The 11,668-nt window shown below is 36.6% G+C and overlaps 1 non-coding gene and 1 pseudogene across 1 annotated transcript; both read left to right on the forward strand.

Annotated features, from left to right (window-relative positions):
- LOC128315281 (transmembrane protein 258-like) overlaps positions 1-10,525 on the forward strand; it is a 207,975-nt pseudogene extending 197,450 nt beyond the window's left edge.
- LOC113600083 (U6 spliceosomal RNA) lies at positions 5,307-5,411 on the forward strand. Its single transcript, XR_003421049.1, has one exon. It is a non-coding gene; the product is annotated as a U6 spliceosomal RNA (small nuclear RNA).
- Positions 10,526-11,668: the final 1,143 nt, after the last annotated feature.

The following is an 11,668-nucleotide window of genomic DNA, read 5'->3' on the forward strand; positions in this document are numbered from 1 at the left end:
TTTAACATTTATTTGTGTAAATATTTGATTATTGCTTTCACCAGTGGACCTTTAAACTCCAAGACTACTGTGCTTATTTTCACTTTTTTTTTTTATATCTGCAACATGTAGCACAGTGCATCATGGTAGGTTCTTAACAATGATTTGTTGACTGATTGTATGAATCAATGAATTGGTGAGATAGGCTGAAGTTTACTTTTTCAATGGCTGTAGTAAATATGTATTATTGTATTTGTTGTATGTTCTACATTTACATATGTTATTACATTATAAATGCATAAATTATTATACATTATTAAAATATTTATTTAATAATAGTAAAGAAAACATAAGCAAGATTATAAGGGCAATGTTTATTTACTTAGTTGAACAAACTGTTTTGAAGCACTTTACCAGCACATAGTTGTGTACAAATATTTAGTATGCTAATTACAAATAGTAATTATGTACTTATTGTATGAGCTCTTTCTCTTCAAAGAACTGTAAGTAATCCCAATTTAAGTTACTATATATACTTGAAAATTATGATGCTAAATGTTATATACATATTTTATATTAGTTTTTAATTAGCATTGACTTGTCGTTTCTCTATTCAGTCCAATTCAGTGTTTCCTGTATTCCCTGAGATTAAAATAAGATGTGTTTTACACACACAAACACAAAGTGCACACATACACACACCAGGGTCAAAGTGACACAATGATTCCTCTTCAGTTCCAAGTAAATCATATTCTCCTTAGGATTTATAAAACACCTTCCTAATCCATCCTGCTAAAAATGAGTTAACTTGTTCTGATATTTTAAAGAATGTCTAATTATTTAATTATCTCCATTATGTGAATAAAGCTTTAGTGAATTCCCTTCCTAACATCTTCATGTTCTTCCTTAGGGCTAGGCTTCGTTTGAATGTACAGCAAGTTCATTCACACACACACACACACACACACACGTACCATAATGATATAACATTACAAAGCAATTTTAATTAAAACTATTGAGAATACGTTGTTGTATTTTAAAATCATCTTCCTCTGAGAATGATATAAAATGGTGATGTGTATACTCCAGTGGGAAACCCAGCAAATGTTAGCTTTCAGTCATTTTCCTGAGACCATACAAGAGTTCATCTCCAGTCCCTGGTCGGGCTCTTGTGGGAATAGAAATACCGTGCTCTTGGCTTGACATCGGTGCCATTTCCAATGTTACCATGGTGATCACCTATGCAGCATCACTAACCCTTCTCACAACAGCTCAATTTGAGATTCAAGTTTCACGTTTCCATGATTATGGGAGGGTAATTATTTCATTACTCAAGGGAAGAAGATTTAAGAGGTAAATAGCTCTTCATTAAATCTTAAATGCTTCTAGTCTTTTTAGGCCACAGAAATGCCAAATATTAAAGTGATGAAATTTAGAAGAGTAAAACGTGACTGGGAATTGAAAAAAAAAATCAATTTTTGCATAGTATAACCATAAATATTTTTTCTCTAGTGAAAGCATCAAACATAAAGTACAAGTATATTGTGTCAATAATTCATGATTTAAAACAATTTTCATGTAAACTAAATTCATTTAGTTTGTGTGTATATTTGAATAGAAATACCGATAAAAAGAGAAGGATTTTATGAACTGATCTGGTTTGGGAGGTAGTATCGTACGGTATAAAGCAGACTTTTTTCTATATATCTGAGAATTTTATTGTAAAAGAAAGGATTCTTATTGTGCAGATTACCCTTTTATAAAGTATTGATGCTTTTATTTACTATTGATATTTGAAGATAATGCAGCTGAAAGTAAATATTAATGTGAAATATTTTCAAAGTATACTTGATTTTATGAAATATCATAGGTCAGTTGTCAATTGAAAATATTTAGAGAATATCTTAAATATAACAATAAGCGGCTGTTTATGCAGCACAGCCCAACTACAGTACAAGAGGTTACCGAGATGTAGCTGAACTGTCCAAACCTCAACTTTCCGGGAAGAGACCTTGAAATTCTATCAAATTTTCAGGCCACAAATGCTTGGCTGCTTTACACTGTATGTTACTTAGGTCATGTCCACTACAAGACAAAAATTTCTAACCACACTATGTTCTTTCTAAGACTTTTTTTCTTTCCTTCTGTCTCTTTTTTCCTGTGTTGCCTCTGACAAAAAGTCCATTAAAGATGTTAAAAGAGAATTAAAGATACATGGATGACTAACTCTTACACGTGAAGGAGGGTGTGAAGGAGCTTAATATTAGTGGTTTAATTTTGAGCTGTCTGAGATTCTGTAGTCATGTGACACACGGACTTAGAGAGGACAAGGAGGAATTCAATCGTAATCATTTTCCCAAACCTGTTTTAAGCCCGTTTTATCCTCTCTTGGTCCTTCGTATTTCCTGACACTGCATCAATTTACCTGTTGTGGTAACAGGTTTCTTTCTTTCTTCCTTTTTCTTTTCTTCCCTTTACTGTTCTTTTTTTTTTAGTGGAAGAAAATTAGAACTGATTCTTGGAAGGTTCACTGATTGAGTAATTAATTAAAAATTATTCATTCATAAACCTCTGGAGAGGTGGAATGGGAAGGTTAAGAGGTTCAGAGTGGCTGTAGTCTTCAGTGCCTCTTTGTTTATTATTCATACGCAATCTAAAAACTCATCCAAGGTATTCTAGCTTTCATATCTCTCAGAAAACAGAGCCTGGACAGGGCAAACAATAACTGTCCACTACCAACAAAAGCATGTACGTCATGGAAACTTTCAATGTATATTAGGTTTTTAAAAGCTATATCCAATGTTTTAATACAAACAGAGTCCAAAAGTTTGTGGACCACTGAGGGGATCATACTCTGGTAGAGAATAGGCAACAATGTAAACAGAGCCCTTGCAGATGAACCTACCCTTCTAATGTTCCTCATTCCTTGTCTCCACCCAGACTGTCTCCTGTAGTCTTCTCACTGAACTTATGTCTCTGTCACAAACTCCCTTCCTATAACCAATCCAGGGTATCCAGGGTTGTTTCCCCAATCCAGGGTTCTATTGAAGGGACATTCAAAAGTTGAATTACTTTAACTAGAGTAATTTAGACATCTTCCATCCAAATGCTGTCTGTTTGGGTGTGTGTTTGTGTGTGAGAGAGTTTGGGGGTGGGAACTTGGCATTCATAACAAAAAGGGCCCTGAAGTTGTTTATTTTCAAACAAAAGCTGTTGTTTCTTTAGAAGAAATTTCTTCTGCTCTATTGGTACAGCCAGGTAAAACTACAGCCTATTTACTTTTTAAAATTTTTTAAAAATATTTAGAGAGACAGAGACAGAGAGCAGGGGTAGAGGGAGTGAGAGAGAGAATCCCAAGCAGGCTCCATGCTCAGCATGGAGCCCAACACAGAGTTTGATCCCACCACCCTGGGATCATGACCTGAACTGAAATCAAGAGTTGGATACTCATTGGACTGAACCACCCGGGCACCCCACTACAATCTGTTTTTAAAATAATATGTTTTTCTGTACTTTAAATTTGCTATGTATAAGTTTTTGTTGAAATTTAAAATTTTGTTGAATGTTTATTCTTTTTTTGAGAGAGAAAGACAGAGCACAACTGGGGGAGTGGCAGAGAAGTAAGGAGACAGAATCTGAAGCAGGCTCCAGGCTCTGAGCTGCCAGCACAGAACCTGACATGGGGCTCAAACTCACAATCCGTGCAATCATGACCTGAGCTCAAGTGGGGACTCTTAATGCTGAGCCACCCAGGTGCCCCTGAAATTTAAAGAGTGCACTTTAAATATCTTAAACAACTTTTGGGGCACCTGGGTGGTTCAGTTGGTTAAGCGTCTGACTTTGGCTCAGGTCACGATCTCACGGTTCATGGGTTCTTACCCTGCATTGGGCTCTGTGCTGACAGCTCAGAGTCTGGAGCGTGCTTCAGATTCTGTGTCTCCTTCTCTCTCTGCTTCTCCCCCACTCATGCTCTGTCTCTCAAAAATAAATAAATGTTTTAAAAAATTAAAAAAAAATCTTACAATTTTGTCAATTATTCCTCAATAAAGCTGAAAGAAATTTGTTGCCATTTATCTGAATTGCAATGAATCTTTGAAGGCGCATTGCGCGGTGTTGTGAGTTAGAAACACAAGTAGGTAAGGATCTCCTGAATAAATAAGCCAAGAAGGCACCAGTCTCAGGGTTTCTTGCTTCAAGTTCTTTTCAAGGGGCATTAGTATTAAACTAATTGTGCTGTAATGTTAAATAATCTTAGTGGCTTAACACAGCAACTTTTATTTCTAACTAAGGCAAAGCCCTCTGTGAGTCTGAGTGATGCTTTCGGACAAATATCCTTGTTTGTGATACTTGTGGTACCGCAGCAGACTTGTGGCTTTTCCAGGAGTGCCGTGGCAGGCAAGAGGAGAGAATGAAAAGCTGAGCACTGGCCTGTACTGGCTCACCTGGAAAGTCCATATGTCACTTCCATTAACACATATTGTACAGTACTACTAGACTCAGGCCCACCTAACAGCCACGAGCTGGGTCCCAGAGAGGAAATATGAACTGATACTGGAAAATCCTAGATGAATATCTGGAAAACAGGAGGAGACTATATAAGGAAGTGGAGAAATCTTGAGCCTCAGAAAGGCATTCCTTTTTTCTCATAAACTATCACTGGGGTTTTGACTGTACTATGCTTCTGTCTGGTGGAGCCTGTAACGAGATGAAAGAAAGAGTTCCTTGAGAAAGAGACAACAGCCAGTACAGACTCAATGCCTCATAGCTTGGGGAGAAGAGGGAAGAAGGATGTGACGGTAGTTTGAAGGATACCAAGACTTCACACTTTAAAATGTAAAAAAGATCTGCTAAATAATACAGTGCCTACCAAAGAGAGGAGTGTGAGAGAAAGAACAGCACTATTCATTTAGTTAGTGTGGATTAATGGCCACTATCATGTCTCCTGAGCAGAAGGATTTACTAAAACAACCTCTTAGTTTCATTTTGTGCTAACAACTCTACCAACTACCTTAATTAATTGCCCAAAAACTGTTAATAACCATGTCATCATAGACCATCATGTAAATGAGCTTTAAAAAGTAAAATCTGAAGAGCAATCTTGCCATTCATTTATCTGAACTAATTATAATGTAGGAATAATTCTCACAGCAGGTGAAAACTGAGAAAAAGCATGCTTTTGCAGGAAAGCAAAAACATTTTAGATTTGACATCAAAATTTTAGAAGAAACAAAGAGCTTCCTTTTTGCAAGGCAGAGTGTTTTAAGTTTGTTCTTTTTGTTACATTCACATTTTTAATGAAGTATTGGTTAAAAAATCAAGAAGATATGGTGTTTGTTTGATAGCACATTTACCAAAATTGGAATAACAGAAAATTATCAGCTTGGCCCCCGTGCAAGAATGACATGCAAATTCATGAAGTGTTTCATCTTTAAAAAGAAAGATATGGAAAAGTGTGTTCAGTGTTCTTTTTAATGTTGAGGAAATAGCATAGCATATTTTGATTTTATCTCTAGGAAGAAATTATTTCCAGAATCAACAAGGCAGAGAAGGCGTTATGCTTGAGAATCAATGGATATTCATAAATTGATTAAATTGATGGGTTGTTTTGTTTTAGTGCCACTGTAATTTGTAGCTATAAAACATAGACTATATCCTGCCGATGTGTTATTCCAGTGGCGGAGCAGTGGATTACCCTGTACCTGGCAAAATGGAGACAGAGACCATGAGGAGATACACCAGCCAGTGAATCCAGCTGTCTTCCCAGTCTGACCATGGTGCTGTTGGCTACTGGTATGTTCTTTACCTCCTGGTTCTTCGTTTCTTAGGCCACCTCCACCCAGTACACTTGGGGTATGTACAAAGAGCTCCCCATCTCCTTGGTGGCCTTGTTCTTCCTTGGCTTTGGAGTCTTCTTCCTGCTGCTCTGGGGCAGCATCTATGTTACGAGCACCCAGGGGTTCCAGTCAGGTGGCTTCACTGATCCCTGCTTTAAGTAAATTAATTTTTTTACTATTGCTGGAAGTGTCCCACCTGCTACTCACTATAAAGGCAGATGTGTGACAGTCACAAAAATAGAGAATATATTGTTTCTTAAGAAGGCAGCCTGGTGAGGATAGTGTTGGATAGTAATTCACATCCTGATACATACTTGTTAGCTATGTGAGTTTGGGTTTGCTGCTATTTACCTCATGAAGCCATAGGATGCGGAGCTGGTGTGAAGACAAACTATTATGGTATGTAATGGGCCTAACTGTTCTGGCATATGGTTAAGCATTATTGTAGCTATATTTTTCCTTATTTTTCGCCTTTATAAGTTTTGTTGTTTACATTCTCTTAAGTTTTATTACCTTTCTTTTTGAGGAAAAATTCTGTTATTTATAAACTAATTTGTCCTATAATGTTAAAAAGTGTTCAAAAATACTCCAAAGAGGAAAATATTTGGAAACTTTGTGGAATAGTCTCAGTTAGAAGGAACCTTAAAACCCTTTCTAGAAGTAAATGGTAGTTTTAAAGTCTGCATCTAGTGGAATAAACTGTTTAAAAATTTAGTTTTCCACATGTGAGGAGAGTTGCAGCATCAGCACAGATAGAAAAACAGCTCTATGCTCTGATAATTTAGTTACCTATAAAAGTATATATAAAAGAAGCTGATTAAAATTCTTTAAAAGAGGAGGAATCTCATGAACTTCACTTACATGGCTCATTCTGACCTGAGAAAGATAGAGAAGTAGAAGACCACAAGGAATCCTAAGTTACAGAAAGTCACTTCTTTATTTTTAATAAAGTATCCATGGAGATTTTGCTATGATATACTTCTGTAGGATTTTGCCTTCATTTTGATTTCAGTAAATGAAAAATTTGGAGAATGGCATATAGGCTTACTAATGACCTCATCTAGCTCAACTTCATGTCCCATAAAGAAAGTTGTCCAAAACTTATAAAACTTACAAATAGAGAATGACTGAATGACTTTTCAATGGCATTGTCTAGTGGACTCATCTGAGAATTATTTAATGTTAAAGGAGAATACACCTGGGACACCTGGGTGGCTCAGTCGGTTAAGGGTATGATTTGGGCTCAGGTCATGATCTCGTGGCCTGTGAGTTCGAGCCCCACGTCAGGCTCTGTGCTAACAGCTCAGCTTTGGATTCTGTGTCTCTCTCTCTCTCCTCTGCCCCTCCCCCGATCACATCCTCTCAATCTCTCTCATTCTCTCTCTCTCTCAAAAATAAATAAACATTAAAAAAAATTTAAAGGAGAATACACCTGTATTGACGTATGCATTTGCTACTTCATCATTTTTTACTATTTTCCATTTGCATGTTAACTTGTGTGTTTCTAGCTAGGAGAAAAGATGGTGCTAAATGTTATAGTTTTATTTCTCTATAAGATTTTACGCAGTTTTGTATCTTATTAGCAAATCCATTTTAGCATTCCTTTGACTATTTTGAAATATCGTTCTGACACTTGTTAAAAAACAGTACGGAAGATTTTATTCAGAGTACTGGTGCAATGGCGCTTTGCAATAGGGGAGACAGAGATTGGGCTCAATTCTGAACATAAGAAAAAGAGGGGATTTACAGCCAAAGAACAGGGTGGGGGTGTCAGTGGATAGAAAATTACCAAGAGGAGGTATCAAAACTAGTGGGGAGGTTTTCTGCTGAAAACAGGCTAGGGGAGATCAGATATTATAGGGGTAAGATATTATAGGGGTATGGAATTTGATCAGGTTTTGTGGGTGATCAAATATTGAAGGTAGCAGCTCCTTCTAAACTGACTTGGCAAAATTCTTCCTGCAATGGGTGATGCAGGCCTGTTCACGAAGAATACTAAAGCCCAAGGTCAAGTCCTAGAGGTCCGAGAGGGGCTTGATGGGGGTCAGATTAAGGAGAGAGTGTCTTTGTCATTATTTGTTTCTCTTTATCAAAATCTCCTTTGAACTAGTTTTCCATCTTACTGGTTCTTTCGTTAATTGTTTAATTAATTAAATCTTTGATATGTGTTCATTTTATATTTATATGAGAGTCATGTTTTGAATTTTTTTTTGAAAATTGTACTCAATCATGAGCTCATTCGTATGTGAAGGTTTTTGAAAGATAATTTTCAAAGTTAGGGAGAAGATAATGTGCTTTCTCAGTAGACTGGTCCAACTGTATGCTATCAATCAGTTTTTAAACTACTTAGAGAATTATTGGACACATATAGAAAGAATATCAGCATCTTCAGTAAGAATATGTTCAGTTAGGCAGTAGCATATCAAATGTTTCTCTTGAGCATTTCTACATTTTAAGGAGATAAGGATTATCACAAAGGACCTAAGAAAAACCACTTCATGTGCTCTGCAAGCGTAACATATGACATGATGCATATGTCATCATTTAGTGCTAAAGTTAAGTGTTATGTATTTTTAAACAACATTTTAGTAAGAAGAATGTCACAGTGCTTTGACAAGAAAGTTTGTATGCTTATGCATTGCCATTAAACGTGATTTTGGAAAATGAGGCAGGAATAGAGGTGAGGGAGAGATGAGGAGACCACACATTATTTGATATGTCCAATGCTTTATATGCTACTCCTTCTTTTTATTCCTTTCATGCAGTAGTTTGGACCAAACGAGAAAATGGGTAGCTGGAGGGGAATTAGTTGTAAAGGAACCTCTTACAAAGGTGTGAGAATGATATCAAGAAACCACACCTGACAGTGTAGCCTGTAACAGTGGGTGTCTATTACCTACAGAGAGGGCACCCAGTAGGTGCCGTGATCTCGGGTAGAGGGAGTTGACCCTCAGGAATGAATATCATGACTTTACTTTCCTTTTCCCATCCCCTCTGGGTGCTCCCAATTGGCTGAATCTAACCAGAATCCAGAAGATAAAGTTGTGCATTAATGCAACCCATATTCTTTAGCTTCTTGGGGCAGGAGTGGAGTAGGGTGGAGTAGGGTGGAGATGTGTAAAAAAAATGGACCTATAAGGTAATGTGAAAGATGTCTTGCACATCTGGTAAATATTCAACAGGAATTTTATTTGCTACAATATAGGATAGGAGAGACTGAGACTGGAAGACTTTTCTGGCAGGGATCAGAGGTTTGTGCAATCCATGGTTTCATGCCAAGGGAACATGTGGTCTTGCGTAAGAGCACTGTCTGTCCAGATATGGAATTAGGTCTGGAGGGTAGTAGTCGTAAGTCCAGGGAGATGCAGATACGTTCTGTGAACACAGGTAGTTGAACTGAATTAACATTCTGGACACAGCTAACTTGGTGACAATGGGACACTCCCTTAACTTATTTTGTTTTCTATTTTTCATGTGTAATAGAATGAATGCTATATCTTCATATAACTTTGAGTGGGAAAATGAAAATAGGAACAAATGGTTTTTTATCAGTTTTTATATTGTGTTACTTCTAAGTATTGTTTTTCATAAAAGCAGCTAAAACAGCATCTTTTGTGTCCTCATATTATTATTTATCAATGAATTCTCCCTGAAGGAGGCAATCAACACCAGATTGTTAGGGTCACTTTAATCAGAGCTGTAATGGTTTACTCTACTCTATGAAGTTGATATTTACTCTATATATAATGAGGATGCAAGAAGTGATAAAATGGTCAGCTGCAAGAATTAAGCATTTATATCTAAATGAAGGGGAAAATCTTTATTTTAATTAGATATTCCTTTCAAGTATAAAGGAAAAGGTAAGTTAGTGTCTCTATTACAAAAGAAGCAACTCAAGGTTAAGTAATTTGGATTACTAGTTGACCCAAAGAAAAAAATGAGGGGATTGGTATTTAACCTAAGGTTGTGTGCATTTCAGCCTTGGGGACCGGAAGGCCTTTTCTGAATTTCACTGTGGAGATCCATAAGTACAGCTTGATTGTCCCTGTCAAGTGTGTGCTTGGCTTGCTCTCCAGCTTGCATGGCTCTGCTGATTACTGGCAGCTTGAAATTGTCCTGAAAGAGAATGAGTGCTCTTGATTAATCCCCATGCACAGTATCAACATATTATTGATTCATTATCAGCACGTCGTGTTTCATTTCTCTGCCACAGGGATGGGCTGAAGGCAAATGTGACCTCAAAACAGATGCAACCCAACGAACATCTAGGTTGGGTAGCTAACATTCTTATTTTGGGTAAAGTCCTTTTACTACATAAATTGCCTACTAAATTCTAGCCTGCCTTGTATAGAAGACAGTCCTGACAGACGCTGACAATGTTCCTCTTTTCTAGAGAAGAACTAGAGTTTAACAACTCCAGCTTAACAACTATAAAGCAGTATGGCTTATTTTATTATGTATGCGTTTCGTTATAAAAAAGCAATAGACAAACAAGGTCTCTAAGTTAGAGTGCATCAGATATTAAGCACTTTATTATTCAGCTTTCTTTTATATCACTGTTAAGTACAAGGCTTAACATTGATTTATTTATTAATCATTTATTTATTCAACAATCCATTTACTAAGACCTACTATATTGTACGCTGGGCACCAGGAGTATGAAGCTGAAAAGGCATGGTTAGATTCAGAGTTCACAGAAAGAAGAGGAGATAGGTATGTGAAAAAATATATAAAAATTGATATTTACATATATTATGTATAATTTATATACACTTATATATAACATATAAATATAGTTAGATATAAACTTATATTTACACATATTATATATGTATTTATATATAACATATAAATATATATTTGTATATAAAATTATATTTACATATATTATGTATAATTTATATATACTTATATATAATATATAAATATAAATTTATATCAAAATGTATCAAAATATATGTATATGTTTAGTAATAGAAATATATACAAGGTATTGAAGGGATAATTAATTCTAATGGTAGGATTTCAGAGAAAATTGTGACCATGCCAGGTTTTGGGAAATAAATAGGAGTTCTGGGGAAAAGGTTAAGAAGAGAGTTTGGTGCAGAGGAAACAGTCTGTGAAAGGGAACTACAAGTTTCCCTTGAAGTAGTTGAGTGTTTTTGAAGCATACATTTCAAAAGGGAAGTGATGAGATGTTAGGCTACAAAGGTGGGTGAGGGATGGATTTTTGAGGGACTGTCTTCTATACAAGGCAGGCTAGAATTTAGTAGGCAATAGGGTTCTGAAGAGTGGAATCAGATCTGCATGTTCAAAGACCACCCTGATACACTTGAGTGTTATGTAGTTGCCATTAAGGATTCTAGTCACAGGCTTTTAAAATAGGACGGTTGAGGGGTGCCTGGATGACTTAAGCAATTCTTGATCTCAGCTCGGGTCATGATTTCACAATTTGTGAGGTCAAGCCCCACGTGGGGCTCTGCCTGACAGCACAGACCCTGCTTGGGATTCTCTCCATTCCCTGTCTCTCTGCCCCTTCCATGCTTGCTCTCTCTTTCTCTCTCAAAATAAATAATAATAATAAAAAAATAACTTCAAAATGGGACAGTTGAGGAAGTGCCTTGAGGAAGTGGCAGTGTAATGAAGGGCGAGATTCAGCATGTATCTAAGAGATATAATCAGAGGAACTTAGTTCACACTGGATGTTGGGAATAAAGAACTGTTGAGGATGACTCACAGGATTCTCTGAGCCTGTTACCTACCAACTGAGGTAGGGAAAAGCAGTAGAAAAGTATAGTTGCAGTGGTAGGAAGGAAGAGATGGTGTGGCAGAATACTAATGATTGGTGATGTTTT

This window comes from Acinonyx jubatus, chromosome C2, assembly GCF_027475565.1.
Source record: "Acinonyx jubatus isolate Ajub_Pintada_27869175 chromosome C2, VMU_Ajub_asm_v1.0, whole genome shotgun sequence".
Lineage (NCBI taxonomy): Eukaryota > Metazoa > Chordata > Mammalia > Carnivora > Felidae > Acinonyx > Acinonyx jubatus.